Source organism: Strix aluco, chromosome 4, assembly GCF_031877795.1.
Source record: "Strix aluco isolate bStrAlu1 chromosome 4, bStrAlu1.hap1, whole genome shotgun sequence".
In the NCBI taxonomy this organism is placed as follows: domain Eukaryota; kingdom Metazoa; phylum Chordata; class Aves; order Strigiformes; family Strigidae; genus Strix; species Strix aluco.
Window position 1 is genome coordinate 87,217,081 of NC_133934.1, and position 16,660 is coordinate 87,233,740.

At 35.2% G+C, this 16,660-nt stretch overlaps 1 protein-coding gene across 4 annotated transcripts in view; it reads right to left on the reverse strand.

Annotated features, from left to right (window-relative positions):
- FUT8 (fucosyltransferase 8) overlaps positions 1-16,660 on the reverse strand; it is a 138,768-nt gene that overhangs the window by 74,605 nt on the left and 47,503 nt on the right. Inside the window, exon 1 of one of the 4 annotated variants that reach the window (XM_074823935.1) lies at positions 11,310-11,328. The exons of the other annotated variants lie outside the window; for them this stretch is intronic. The gene's annotated coding sequence lies outside the window, so the exon portion shown is untranslated. Of the gene's footprint in view, positions 1-11,309; positions 11,329-16,660 lie in introns of those variants that run through there. 4 annotated transcript variants of the gene reach the window in all.

The following is a 16,660-nucleotide window of genomic DNA, read 5'->3' on the forward strand; positions in this document are numbered from 1 at the left end:
TGTTTAATCCTTCTTTCAGCTTATCTTCTTTTTCAGTTCATTTAGGTTTTTTTCTTCTGTTCCAACTCATTTCAAGTTCAGAGAAAAGACTTCCCAAATGGCAATAACTTCCAAATTCACCCAGTCATGGACATATGCCTGGAGCACACACTTCCAGATACAAAAATTCTAACATAGTATTAAAAATGCTGGAAGATTTCTCTGGTTATCTTGCAGAAGGGTTTTTGTTTGTATGTTTTTGAAAGAGCAGAAAAATTCCACTTAAGACTAGTAAAATGGTACACAAGATAAACTATTTGAAAATTGAATATTACTAATGAAATGGAAAACATCTGTAGCACCTCTCTCAAGCTCTTCCATTTAATGTATCTGTGACAAGGTGAGTTATAAGCAGACCAGTTTTCATTGAAAGCAATGTCAGAATCACATGCTAGGAGCATGTAATTTTCTACAGATCTCTAAGAAAGCTTTACATAGCTTTTGCTTTAGCTTGGCAAAGCATGGGACTGCCTTCAGGAAGATAGTGGTTTCTTCAACAATCTTTACAGATCACAGCACAAGTAAAAAGAACCCACATTATATGAACAGAATAGGCCATGCCCAACCCACAGAGGACTGTTGCTATAAGCAAAGCAAGCCTAGTTAATTGCAGAAATGATTAATATAAAGCCCCGATGGACTGACGGTTAAAGTTGAAGTGGGAAAGTATATTCTTACATCTATACTACCAATCCCTCAGGAAATGGTTGACTGTGGCTGCGGCATGCTAAGTGAAATCACTAAGTCTGTGAAGGTAGAGGAAAGAAAAAATAATAGGAGACTTCAAATATTCTCTACCAACTGGGTAAATATGCTGGGAACCATGATGAGAATAAACAGACATCATAAAATTACTGCTTAAAAGAAAAGTCACTATGAAGAAGTCTTGACTTAATCATAAGCAGTTTGCAGAACTTAGATCAAAAAGTTTCTGCTGGAGGACCACTTTATAACAGTCTGCATAATATACTCAGATACTCTCTTCTAGGAGCAACAAAGTAAAAAAATTCACTATAGCAATGATTAATTTCAAGAAGAGGAACTATTTTAAAAGCTAAGTGGACTCCATGCCACCTGGAAAGATGTCACTGTCTTAATTAAACAGCAGGTAAAGGTGACTATTATAATTATCAAAGGAAGTATCCTTTTAAAAAGTTACAAACATGATCAAATGATTCAATAGGTAAGACTGTAAATTCTGGTACATTAAAGACATAAAAATACTGAACCTTTTATCCAAAGCAGATAGCTTACTAGAGACTCCAAAGTCAACAAATGATCAGAGTATATAACAATCATTTAGAGTACTTTGCAAGGAGAAGACTGACTTTCTTTTATTCAGTCTGTTTTTCATAACACAGGAGCTTAACCAGACTCACAAATCAGGTACCTTCTTTACAAGAGGAAGTGTTGATCTGTCTCAAACTACGGTGTTAGTAGAACAGGCTATCCAACAAATTCACAAAATTAATATAACAAGTCATCAGGTACAGATGGTATTCTTCCAACAGTTCTAATGAAGTTAAAGAATGCAGTCGTTTAATTATTAGCAGTAGTATGTAATCTCTCACTTACAATCGCCTTGTAGCAAAGGAATGGAAAATGAAAACAGTAAACCGAATTCTTTGTAAGGGGTACAATAGGGATCCCTGAAACTACAGGCCGGAAAAAAATTACACTCATGTCAAGCAAACTGGCAGAAATAGTAAGAAGATGAAATAAAACTGCAGACATAAGGATGAATGTAATAAAAGTAAAAAAGTACTAACATGGCTTTTGAAAAGAGAAATTGTGCCTCAAATTTATTAAAGTTCTTTTGAAGATGTAAACAAACACACAGGCAAGAGAGAACCAGTTGGTCTAGTCAACGTGGATTTCCAAATGGCATTTGACATGGTCCTCAAAATGTTTCAAAGAAACTAAGCTGCATCATGTGAGTCACTATCCCATTAAAAGAGAAGACTCTTAGAGTAAGACTAGGCAATCAGTTTAAGTGGAAAGAATGATCAGGGACCTCACTGGGACTCAGAGTTCATACAGTTTAATATATTAATAAGTGATTTGGAAAACAAGGTGAGAAGTGAGGTGACAAAGTACACACATAGTACAAAATATGATAGCCATGAACTGAAGGACATCAAGACACTATAATGAAGAAATAAAATTAAAGATGAGAAATCAGTTTATATGAGTGTGTAGAGTTGTGTATAGATGACATTTAAATCATTATCCATCAAAAATGGACTTCAGCTGTGATAGGTAATTCTATAAAATATCAGCTCAGCAACCAAGTCTTCACAGGTTTAAAAAAAAAAAAAAAAACACAAAAAAAAACCCACAAAAAAACCCCACCCAAAACCCCACCCCACAACAGCAAAAAAACCACACACACATACCCAAGAATGCCAAAAATAAACACCAACAGAAATCATTACCCTTATGTCATTGCATAAAAACACTGTGTCAGGACTTTGATTACTTCATAACATTTCGATTCAACCAACTCTAAAAGAAATTAGCAGAGAGAATGGCCTTCAGTAACTAAACAGATTAGTAGAAAGAACAACTCAGGAATTAACAGCAAATTTTTATAAAATCATTAATGGTATAAGAAAGTAAACAGGGTATAATTGTTTGTTGTTACTTTTAGTACAAGGTGATAACAAGTAAAACTTTCTGGTTTGAATAGATTCAAAACAAAAGAAGGTATTTCTCAAAATGTGCAATTCCAGCATGAAACTCATTTTGATCAAACACTGTAGGTGTTAAAACTTTACATTTGAAAGACCATTACACCATTTCAAGGGAGATTAAAATTCATCACCGGCTACCCACAAAGATATCGCCCAATACTCTGAGAATCCCAAATCACATATTGCTGGAAACTGAAGAATATACCAGGGTAGTACCACCATAGTATCCTGGTTCTTACAGTTTTCCCTAGACATCCACTACAAGCCAGTCTTGGCGATACATCAGCCTAGATAAGTCTTTGATCTGATACGGTGTGAATACTTTTAAAACAATATTCAAAATGTTAAACAATATTTTAAATGTTATTAAAGGGTTTGTGTTATAAAACACAAAAAGACCACATTTTAAAAGGGTTAACTATCCTACATTATAACAACAAATTTTAGAACTCATTATTAACAAAAAAGTAACTTCTTCGGTGTTTGGTTTAAAAGAATAAACAGAAACTCAGTCAGACAGGAGAAATATCAGACAATCTTTTTAAGGAAAAAAATTGAATGATAGCTTTGTCAGGTATTCGTCTGTGGTTCTGAGGATAAGATTGGTCATGTACTTCTGGCTCTCGAGCTTATAAAATTTTCAAGTGTATATGGGGGAAAAATAACTAACGCCATTTTTATTTACATCACTACATCTCGAGCAATTAATGGTGTACAGTAATTTTCAAGTGCTTTGTTCTTGTAGCATGTTCACATTAAAGTATGGACACTTTAAACTTAACTTTCTTTAACAGTAAACCAGTTTTTACATCCTGAAAATTAATAAAATTGTGTCTAAAACAATTAATGGACTTAATATTTTAAAGAACATAGGAGTTCTGAAACTACTCCTAAATATTTTATATAATATGCAAAAGATAACATGTTTTATATGATTCCTATGAATCTCTGATGATGTCATTGTTCTTTTATAAGTTAGGTCACAGTACAGTTAAATATAAAGATGACAAACTACCTGAATAAATAGGAAGAACATTCTGAACTAACCTTAAACAATCAGCCTGTACCTTTAATGTGTAGCTAATTATACATGAGTTCTATCTACTCTTAACTGTTGGCTTTGTACTGTAACGTGCCTTTATACATTTTTTCTTCCATTTCATACTCTTCTGGGAATGGAAAACGGCAAAGTATTTCAGTATTTCAAAGCCCATACAAGACCTTTAACTAAATTGAATTATAATAAAAGACTAACAGAAATAAAAGAAGATGGAAACAATAAGGGAAAATTATCACATTTTTAAAACTATTCAATTCCTACAGCTTTTATCAGGTTTCTGAAAGATCTCCACATGCAGATGTATACCACAGACTTGTGACTGACAGTCAAGATGTACTGTCAATATGTATCCTTTTTTAATTTTATATATAGCTGTTTATGAGTTTTCATACTGTAAACTAAGCTCAGGACTGCCCAAGACTGAAAATATGAGCCCAAAGTTAGAGAAAACTCAACAGCAGCCCACAAACCAGTAATTCCAACCTGAGACGAATCATAACATACATGGTCATTAACATCGTCTGATACTGAATATCAAAATAAGAGCCCACCAAACTTAAAATTTGTGGGAAAGCAGTGCCAGTAAATACATTTTATTAAGCAGGAAACAGGAGAATATCTAAATGACAATGATTGGTGTTATTAAATTATGTTATTATATAGTGAAGATCCTTTATCTAAGAATATTATGTTACATTTCTTTTACCAGAGGAAGCCATGTATTCTAATTTACTAGTTATCCCCTGAGATTTACCATGATTTCTTGTCTTACACTTGATTGGATTTACCCATACCCTTACATTTTCCAGTGTGTAAGCATGTCAAAACATAGTATATTGACAATCAGCTAATTTGCATTTTCTTCCCTGCAATTTTAGATTAGTTCTTGTCTCCCTTCTAGAGGATCCTGAGGATGGTTGACTACATTCTTATAACATCACCTTCTAAAATAATGTAATAAGATTTCTTATCTCTTTGAAAGGGCTTACCCTGGGTGTTTGGGATGAAAAAGAACATATTCCTCTATTGTGCCCAACAGCTCTTGGAATTATCTCTACAGAAATCTTTAAAGCTAATCTTCTTTTTAAGCTTCTTCACTACATCCAGTGATGAGGGTTTCAATCTGATCTCTCAGGTCAATAACCTCCCATTCTTAAGAACCCAGCTACCATCCACAAACATCCCAGTCACAGCCCTGATGTAGGTGCTAAGCATGGACTGAAAGCTCAAGCTCAGTAGAAGCAGCAGCATACATATATAGTGGCAAAAGAAGTTTTAATGCCAAGTATCAGCGTGGGGCTGGAGATGCCACAGTGAAATTGGTAACCTTCAGGGATTCTTGAACATAGGCTTGTAAAGATACAACTTTTAGCTGTCGTGAAATGAAGCAGTTTGGACTTACATAAACAGTGGAGTATCTTCCACATATGAATGCAAAGGGTCTCCCAGTTCCACGGGAGACTGAAGATGAAGACACTAGACACCTATGAAATCTTCTCAAAATACTAATAAACCGGTATCGGGGTAATTAACATCAAGGCTTTTGTATTTAAATGTAGGAGTTTTCCATCACTCCTTATAAACTGATTTGTTATTTCAAACTCCTGTTTCAGTTACTGAAGAAATCAAACCAATATCAGGAAAAAGTTTTGTAGAATAAGAAAAAAGTAATGTTAAAACTAAGTGCTAAATTGAAAGCAAAGTATCACCTACAGTAAGCTATTTTTCAGGTTTAATTTAATCCTGTAGCTCTCTTATAAAAAGTTAACACAAAATATGCAGTATTATTTAAAGAAGCAAAAAAGTTCTGATAAGTACTTGCTATTATAAATCATTAGGAATACACAACCCTGAATGCATCAGTTTAATGGAAAATAATATTGTGAGAAATTAAGTCAAATTAAAATTTATTTACTGCTAAATGCATAGCATAGAAAATGTGGTTAGTGTCAGAAATTTTAGACTCCATTAAAGAGAAGATAGAATATTTAAATAAAAATAAGGGTCTGCTTCAATGCCTTAATCAGGAAATCAAACTGTGCATACTACATATGTAAACCACAATTGATTGTAAGTATATAAAAATGTTTTGTTACCAAATTAACACGGAAGGTTTGGTTAAAAACCATGGCTTCAATACAGTGCAATGCAATGTTTACAAAATGACTAGAGGAAACAGTAAAGAGAACATTAACTTCATTAAAATGATAACAAAAAGAGACTGAAGTGTAGCTCCAACATCATCAGGAAAAAACTTTGACATGGATGCACATTATATTTTGCTATAGCAAAAATTATTAATCAATGAAAAAATAAATACATAGTATCTTTCATTATCCTGCCCCCATAACACCTTCTGGTTATTTTAAAGCTTTAAAAGCTACTTACAAATTAGAAACTTGAATAGCCCAATACCATCATTTCAAATGAAAGGACATCTTTCATGACTTAAATAAGGTACTTATTAACTTACTATTCCCAACATGCCTTCAATAGCAAATTCAGTGATGGAGTGGAGATTTTCTCCTTGTGTATTTCTGCTTGCTATTCAGAATTATGGCCCCAGAATAGCACCTTGCTTTTTCTTAGCAATGTACAGTTTCAAGTTATTTTAGATTCAGTTCAAAGCAAGCTAAGCAAGTCTACTTTTGGCTCAACCACCTACTGACCTAGATTCATTCAAAAAAAAGAAGTGCACCTTATGCAAGTTGAAAAGAAAAGAAATTACTCATGAAGCAAAACTCATACATCACTATAGCTAATATATAAGGCATTACACTTAATGACATGCACATCATCTACAATTCTTTTTTTCACAGTATGAAACACAAAATTCACTCCACTGTTAAGGGCTATCACAGTAACATCACTAAATACAAAACAATCAAAAAGCATGTTACACTGTACATGCAACTTAGATTGAACCTTCGCATCATTGTTAGTTTCGCTTAAAAGTAGACTTAAATAAGTTGTGTTTTTAAGATTTCACTAACAAAAATAACCTTCTCAGGAAAGCATGCTACCTAATGTTAACCGGTTGTGCTCTATAAAAATAAAATTTAAAAAAACAACTTTCCGATTCCAGTTCCTATGTAACAATGATGTGATGGCACAGCTTCTGCAAAGGATTAGAGCCTAAAGAAATAATCCTTTTAGGATATTAAAATAAAACTAAGGATCAAAGGACAAAAATAACAATTAAATTACTCTGTAGTGTTTTATACAAATAAGCAAATGTTGCAAATATTATTCATGGTGTATGCAACACATTCTTTACGAAGGCTTATATATTATTTGATTAATGAAACACCATCTTCATAATCTGAACTAGGTCATATGGGCAACATTTCCTCAGTTAAATCCTATGTCCTAGTATTTCAGTTAACCATGTCATAGAAACCTCTTCAAGTTCCACCTAAAAAAAAAAAAAAAAAAAAATGGATTTCCTTTCCCCATTACTGGAAGGCTGTTTAAAAACTCACTCTTCCATGCTTAAAAGCCTTCTTTAATTTCCAAATAAAATTTGTATTTTGCTAATTTATACTTGTGTTTTCTTGCACTACTGTAAACTCAGTTTAGAGAGCTTGGTTACTGCCCTGTTCTGTACACAGTGGTGTACCTACAGAAAGCAGCCATAGCCCTTCTCAGACGTATATGCTAGTCTGAGTCTTTCATGCTAGCTTACAAGCACTTCACTGCAAAAGACTTACAAATTCTCTGAATCCTGCACCAGCTCCCATTCCAGTCAAGTCTTTTCAGAACATCAGGAATCAGAATTACACACATAACACAAGATGCTGCCGATGTCTTGTATGAAACAAATATCTGCTTTTCTCTCTTGGACCTGATTTCTGTGATATATTCTAGTACTGGATTTGTCTTTTTCATGGCCACACTACTCTAGCTGTCAGCATTTTGCAAGGATAAAATACTTCCAAATCTTTTTGCATCTATATCTCTTCAAATTGATAAGCTCCCATCTCACATACAGAAATTCTTACTTTTAATCCTGTTAACTCCGTGTTATTACACTTTATCCCATTCTACCACTCCAGTATCCCAAACAAAAAAAATTATTCTTGCACATTTTTCTGACCCCCATCATAACACTCCTCTACTTTGTTACCTAAATTTCATTATAATCTGTTCTTTTTGTGACATTGTCACTACTGAAAAGGCCCAAGATGAATAACAGATGTAATCCACTGCACTGTCTCTCCTCCAGCCTAATACTCTTCCTTGCAGCACAAGTCCCTGTCACTTCATTCCTTCAGCTACTTCCTTTTCCAATGAATGAATCTACTTTTCATCCACATTTTCTCTAATTCAATATAAAATTTTCTATGTGCCAAGAAAATGCTGAAAGGGATCCAGATACATAGTTTCTCCTAAACTTTGCTTCATTAGGAAATTTACTTTCCCTCACTGAAACAGTTAGTAAGTAAACCTAGAATAATCCAGATCAAACAATCTTTGGCAAACCTGTGTTGCATTTATCTCATTTTCCATTTTCATCTAGCTCTACACTTTGTTAATTATCATTTCTTTCAAAATTTGTCCCCATGCTTTGCACACTACTGTGATCAAGCTAGGGCTGGTAATTATTTCTAATTCTAGCATTCATCTTTACTAATCCCAAGAGATTTTATCCAATTTAGTTCCAAACTTCTTAGACTATTGACTGGAAACAATTCAGAAAGCATTTCATTCATCCATAACTTTTTAATTACCTTTATTAATATACAAATTATATATATTATTTTCTTCAACCAGAGAACAGCAACCCATTCACAGAACATGTATTAATGTTTGTATTCTAAAAGTATCAGAAATTAAGTTCCTACAGTTTTGTATTCAAGTTCACTCTTTCAGTTATATAATTTTGCTATCCATAAAAACTATCCACTCCCTGCTTTTTCTGAAACAAGGACAGAAATTTTGTAGTATTCTGTATGTGTAATTATTGTGTAAATTTACTTCTTTTTTCTTCTTCATTTCCATTTACAGGTATCACAGGACATAAGTAAAAATAACCATGAAACTTGCTTACTATTTACTCCTACATCCACACCTTCATCTTTACTACTGTTTCTGTAAAAGCCCAATTTTATACCTGTATGGATTGCTCTGAGCAATGTGGGTGATTTTCTCTTCATATACTCCCTTATAATTTTACATAAATAAATATGATCTGCTCAGCTGATACAACCAGCACATTATTCTCAAATTAAACATTTTCTTAATGGAATTCACCACCCTTTTCAATTTCATTGCAAGTGGAGATTTACTCAATACTGAAGCCTTCAAATACTGTAATTTTGGATCTTCACCACAGCAAACTCGCTGGCAGGAAGAGATGGTACTGAGGCACTTCTTTAACTCTGTGAAAGCTGCAGGCCCACTCACTGCATTTGGTTAGAAAACAAAATCATAACCAACAAGAATAAATTTAGGAGAAAGATGCAATGTGACTTATCCTTCCTGAAATCTGGTTAGAGAGATTCTGCCTCTGAGTGTGGAAGCTTGATGACTTTTCAGAGCTTACAGAGCTTACAAAGAAGGTAAATTACCAGGAGTTGAGGAATTAAAGCTAGACTCTAAAAGCAAGATTATCAACTTGAGAAGAGTCATATTAGAATGCGTTTAGAAGCATTAGCAGAATACATATTATAATACAGACAAGAAATTCATAGCAGAGGGAAAATGAGCCTTAAAGGATCGTGGTATTTTTGCTGAGTTTCTCGCGTGTATTCTAAAATGCTCAGCTGACCAACACAGAGACTTTTTTCAATTTAACTACGTAAAATTTTATAGCTGAGAACAACTTTGCAGAATTTTGAAATGAAAACACCTTCAGAAAGGAAGGCAGAGGAAGACATAGACAAATATTCAGAATGTCCAGTAAGCAATCTTGTGTCAAATTTCTTTTTCTTTTTGGAGTCAACACTTAAAATTTGTTAGCAGCTTCAAACAGAGCTAGTTGCTCTGTATATCCTACAATCGTAGCTAGTGATTACTGATGCAACCAACATAAAGGCAACAAGCAAAGATGAACACATGTAGATTATAAACTGAGAGCTGATTGACAGCTCCAGAGTTGCTGTATTTGCAAGCCAAGTAGCAGCAATAAATTCCCTAAAATGACTGATGATCAGTGAAGACATGACAGAAGTCATCAAACCAAGGCTGCTACTGCTTCTTTCAAGTTCTTAAGAAGGTGTATAGCAGACAAACTGAAGCTGAGAGAACAGTAAGTGTAATTTCCCATCTTCCTTACAAGTCTTAAGTTCAATCAAAATCCTGTAGGAAAGTAATGAAGGAATGTAGGCAATTCTTTCCTTTCACAGAATGGTTTGGGTTGGAAGGGACCTTAAAGATCATCTAGTTCCACCCCGACCCCCCCCCCGCCATGGGCAGGGACACCTTCCACTAGCCCAGGTTGTTCAAAGCTCCGTCCAACCTGGCCTTGAACACTGCCAGGGAGGGGGCAGCCACAGCTTCTCTGGGCAACCTGTGCCAGTGTCTCACCACCCTCACAGTAAAAAACTTCCTTATATCTAATCTAAATCTACGCTCTTTCAGTTTAAAACCATTACCCCTCATCCTATCCCTACACTCCCTGATCAAGAGCCCCTCCTCACCTTTCCTGTAGCTCCTTTAAGCACTAGAAGGCCACTATAAGGTCTCCCCGGAGCCTTCTCTTCTCCAGGTGAACACCCCCAACTCTCTCAGCCTGTCTTCACAGGGCAGGTGCTCCAGCCCCTCCGATCATCTTCGTGGCCTCCTCTGGACCCGCTCGAGCAGGTCCATGTCTGTCTTATGTTGGTGCCCCCAGAGCTGGACACAGCACTGCAGGGGGGTCTCATAAGAGCGGAGTAGATGGGGAGAATCCCCTCCCTCAACCTGTTGGCCACACTTCTCTTGATGCAGCCCAGGACACAATTGGCTTTCTGGGCTGCTGGGTCATGTTGAGCTTCTTATCAATCAACACAATCAAGCCCTTCTCCACAGGGTTGCTCTCAATCCATTCTCTGCCCAGCCTCCTCCTCCTCCTTACAACTGAAATATTCTATTCTATTCAATGGGCACAAAATAAAACACGAAATTCCATTTAAACCTAAGAATATACTTTTTAATGTGAGGGTGGTCAAACACTGGAACAGGCTGCACAGGTTAAGGAAGTCTCCATCCCTGGAGACTGGACATAGACCTGAGCAACCTGCACCAGTTAACCCTACTCTGAGCAGCTGGGCTGGACTAGAAGATCTCCAGAGATACTTTCCAAAGTCAACTATTCTGTGATTCCATGAAATAACAGAACACCTTAAGAATTTAATTTAATCAGCACTTTTTAGAGCTTTTGGTGTGGGAAAAAAAAAATTCTAAAATGCGTAACATGTAAATGTACAATGTATATTATCTTTCACATAAATAACAGTTTTTAAATATCATAACTTCATAACACAAGTAAATTTTTAAATATCATAACTTCATAACGCATCTGACGAAGAGCTTACCCTCTCCATGACAGCAGAAAATAAACACAACTGCATCATGCACTTGGAGGTCAACAAGTAATTCCACTAGTCCAGCAGCCAGTGAAATTAATTTTAAAAGAAAAAAGAAGGTCCCTTTAGTTTCTCATTCAGACAAAAGCGTTTCACATTCTCTAAGAACATCTTCCTTCTGACTTGCCCTTGTACCGTAACATTAAGAAAGAACCTAATTCTTCATCTTAAAATATCGCATTTTCTACTTTTTATTTAACTAATTATGAATTTTCCACAAAGATCAATTACTTAATCAGAATATTTTTAACTACCATCTTTCATTATACCTAGGTTAGATACAATGTGATCTAGCAATTAAAGAACTGAATCAAAGAGTATTTTAGGCTCTCTATTGATTCAGTGAGTAACTTGTATGAGCCAGTCTCACCAGGCCCCAGTTTCCCTTGTTAATATTTGCCAACCCCAAAACGATGTTTGAAGTTGAATTCATTAATATTTACAGACACTATCAAATCTGCAGCTGAAAGATGTGATAAATTTTGAATGCAAGATAAAAATCTGCATAATCAAAGTAATTCAGCCATTTAGCAGATTTGTCAAATAATTGTTTCCTCACCTCTAAGTATTAGTCCCTGTTCCAAATACCAGCCAAAACTCTGAAACTGAAAAGGGGAAAAAAAAAATAATCAAGGCTAGAACAATTACTTTTAATATTAATAGTTTAATATTTATATTTAATGTATTTAAACCCTAATTTTTATAACATTAATAGAAGAGTATTCATGTATATTCTTTCATGTACGTTATGGTTTATAAAAAGTATAAATATGTTAAGGAAACCTTGCAAAGAAAATTAATTTTCTTTTAATCAAAACATTAAAAGTCACTAGAATAATCACTTAATGCAACTGCAGAATCACAAATCTGGAGATATGGAGAAAACAGTACACAAATAAATTGAATAGTCCTTTAAAACAATTCCATAACAGAAGAACACAACTCCCAAAATTTCAAGAAAATGCCTGCTATCTTGCAAAAAGCATAATCTCTCTTTATAAATTCTTAACCCAAACACATAATTCAGCTCTCATAACAAAATTCTTCTTTGTTCATTTTAGTATTTACTAGAGACAACATACACGTTGTTCCAAGCCTTGCCTTTTGTGAATTCTAGTAATACCTTTAGATGTATATAGCTTCATACTTTTTAGAAGTGCCCTCCATTCTTTCTGACAGACAGCATTAGGGGGGCAGGAAGCATTTTGCTTGCTTGTTCACAATCATTTTAATGCTTCTTTAAGATGACTGGGTCAGGTATGGCCTCCCAGAGAAAGAGGGACAATCTGCATTGCTTGGAAATATCCTGACTATGCTCAGGTCCAGGAGGTTCAACAAACTGTACAGTATGGCAGCCAAGAAAATTCCAGTACAGGAGCTTGCAGCCCAAGCAACAAAATTGCAGTGAGGAGTAGGGCGCAGGCTACCTGACCTTACACATGATAGGAAAACTTCCAGCAGATCAGAAGGCGCTGTGCAGTTCACACCTTACAGTCACTGAATTAACTGTAACCAAGTGGAAGCAACAGGATACTCACTATGAAAATGCAGGCAGGGAAAAAGTTGTTTAAAAAAAAAATTTACTTTTCTACTGTCTTCCCTATTCACCAAGTTTGCAATACTTAAAATGTTAATTATCCTAACTGTTATTCTAATAAAACTTGGCACTTTTTTAATTAAAAAAATTTGGTCTCCCTTGAGGACCTAATTATAAGGAGAAAGACTAGGCAGAACTGCATCAAAATTATGGCCAATTTAGGGTCCCATGCCCCTGTAGTTATTAAATTTATTTCTAAAAAAACCCAAAACAAAACAAAAAACCAACAAACCACACATCAAAAGGCAATGGAGAACAAAGTTAAGTATTACTACTAATCCTGCTTCAACTATATAGCTTCTCGTCAGAGATCAGAAAAACAAAAACAAAAACCAACAAGTAATTTTAATATCACAGACCAAACATTCCCAAAATTATGCCATATGAACACCTCGTGGTTCAGTTATCACAATGGTAGTGGTTCAGAGAGATCCATAGCCGCAGCACTTGGGGTTTTTAAGCTGAAGGTATACACAGAACGCTGATCTTGAAACATTTTAACAGGAGTTAAGAACTAATCAGAAGTAAGAACTTTTTTAAACTAGATAAAAAGACATACATCAACAATAAAAACAAATACTCTTTGAAAAGATTAATTACTCCTTGGGTTTAGATACAGTAATAAATATAAGTGCTTACAATTTTTGTAACATATTACATTGGAAAGCCTGAAAAAAGATACAGTAGTTTCTAAATTTTTTGACAATTGATGCACTCTTAAACAAAAGAGGCAATTGTACCTTGAAAGGAAAAGAGCAGCGTACTTGTCAAGTATATGCAAAATTGTCTGTCAAACACTTAGACAAAAAGTAACTGGTGATTTTTCTTATAGAAAGGTAAGAGTCAGTTGAAGATACACTCCTCCATGGAAATTATATATATGGACTCCTTTTAATAAGCAATGGATAAAGCAGTCTTCAGTTATACAGTCCCTTTTAAGATAATATATTAACCAGAAACACAGCAAAGTAAGAAGTTACCTTTTGTCTTATCTGAACTAACTGAATGTCTTTGTGAGATAATAATTATCTTAGCAAATGAACAGGATGATTATATAAGAGTGAAGGTTTATTTATTCTTGCTTACTTAACTGTATTGACTCCATACAACCCTAATCTAATATAGCCACAGACAAGAATGAACAATGAAAATTCAAACATCAATTCTAACATCAAGCATGATCTTCCTCCAGAGTAATAAGTTAATAATCTACTGACAGCCCTTGCAGAAACCTCACTGAAAAAGAAAATAGGAAGAGTGAGAATCTGTGAAAGCAATACAGTAAAAGAAGAGAGTATGAAAGTTAGCAGGACATAACTTATGTTAAAAAAGAAAGGATTTCTGACACTGAATTGGTTCTTACACTTGCAAACAAAGGCATAACAAAATTTAGGGATTAGGAGTTTAATCTGGATAAATTCAGCTCATGAGGAAGGGGAAAGGAGTCCCTAAACCTCTAAATCCATAGCAGCGAAAGGAATAAGCCACCGAAACAGATTATTTAATGAAGTAATGGATTCTTGGCCACTCATTCCCTTTAAACTGCAGCAGCAAAAACGCTTATAAAAAAATATATTGTAGTTCAATCAAGAGGTTGAAAAGAATTGGGTTTTCTGCCCTGCATTAGTCAGATGAGAGTTGATGAACTGAAATGGCCCATCCCTTTCTTAACAGAACTTAGAACTTTCTACGTTCTTAATAAAGCACAGAACTTAACACCCCTAATTCTGTGAAATACTTCTGGAGATCAGTAAATCTCTAGAATAAAGAAGGTCAATCTTAGCCCATCAAGCTGCATACCAAAATCTTAACATGCTCCATAGCCACACAGTACGGCACATATCCTGAAAACACAAAGTGTTCAGAAGCTTCCCTAAACAACACTGAGTGGAACATCCGGCTGATCTTCACTGCTGCTGGCTGACTTCTTCCAGTAGCCGGAGATTTCTGTTAACCAACAGCCCCTGTGTCAGCATGACCCCACTACTGGTCATATGATGTGATTCTAAAATGTGAGCTGCCATCACTTCCCTAGAAAAATGGAGCCCAAGGCATTCTTGCATGAGCTAGTTAAAATGTGTTCAAACATGCTTACTGATCTTGCTAATCTTTCAAACAACCTTTTAGCCACAATGGCCAAACTTTTGATTTTTTTTCTCCAAAAGTCATTAAAAGGCTGATTTTAAAAATACGTTAATGCTCTCCAAATTTTATTGGACATTTCTCTTTAAATCAAGCTGAACTCCTCATTAGAAGCTTAAAGAAGAAAACAGCTAATTTTCTAACATCTCTTAGAATACACAACAATAACATCTTTCATACTGCATGTGGTTCCATAGCCAAGAAATTCACAAAGTAATGAGATGTTGCCCCATCCCCAAGATGTTACTTTGTTCCACAGTTTTGCATTAGAATCCAAATTTATCAGAAAGTGACATACAAACATCTTGCTTTCTGTTTCAATGCTTTTCTGGGACCAAAGTACACCTGCCTCTTCTGCTTGGGGAAAGTGCGGCTTCTTTTCAGTAGCACAATCTGGATACCTTGGGGAAGAAACAGAGTGTGACAAAAGAGATGGACAATCTTTAGCTAAGATTTGATCTTTCCGTTCTTGTTGGTGCTGAAGCTCTCCACTAAATCTTCTTTTCCACCAGCTTCCCCATGTCATTCCTTAATGGCTGCAAACATCAGAAGCAAGATCAGAGGCAAGATCTTTGTTCTTTTGGCTGGCATCAAAGCAACGTGCAAAAATCTAATAACCAAGAAACTTAACATCAGCCTGTTCACAACTCAGCTGGATGTTTATAAATCAAGATGAAAAACAGGCAGATGAGAGAGCTGCTGAGTTTGTAATAGTTATGCAAAAATGCATGACACTTGGCAACCATAAGAAAACTGGAGTGCTATTTGCAACCAGGAGGTTTTGCAAACTCAAAGCATAGTCAAGGCTATAGAGTATTCAGAAGGTGAAAAAAAGTCACAGAACTGAGCTAAAAGCCTTTCTTGTTACACATGGGAGGCTTGGAGACTGGGTGATTTGACAACCCAGCAACAGAAATGCCGGAACACAATTCTGAGTGGGCTACTTCAGGGAAAAATGTCTGAAGTGATCATTATCTAAATAATCAGACTTGCTTTGTGTCACTATTTTCTAATATAAATTGAACTGTGTTTTCTGCAGTGCTTTTATTAGAACAAGAAAAATTTTACTGAAGATTGTAAACACTAATATTGCCATATGATAAAGAAGTATTTGCCCTAAGTTTAATTCCACTGTCCCACAATATACGTATCTTAGCCTGTAAAAATTCCCCTTGGCACTCCAATTTTCTTTTAAACACTATTCTATTTTCATAGATGAAAAACTTTTACTTTAGGACACAGAACTTTACATGGTACAATAGCACAATAACGAGATTTAATGAGCTAATTCACGTATGGGAAGCAATTTCTGTGCATTAGCATATACGTTCATGCTGTCGAATTTATACTGGTGTACAGCTTTCCTAGAGCTCCATGTCACCAACACTTGATTGCTTCTTGTATCTGATCTTCACCATCAGCGGCTCAAGTGCACTGCTGATCTAAGATCTATCCTTTTACTTAAAAGTGAAGGAACTGAGAAACTCTTAAGTACTTTGTACAATAGTAAGGCTATGAATAAAACAGGACTGCGAAAGTTGCATGTCAAAACCTCACATAA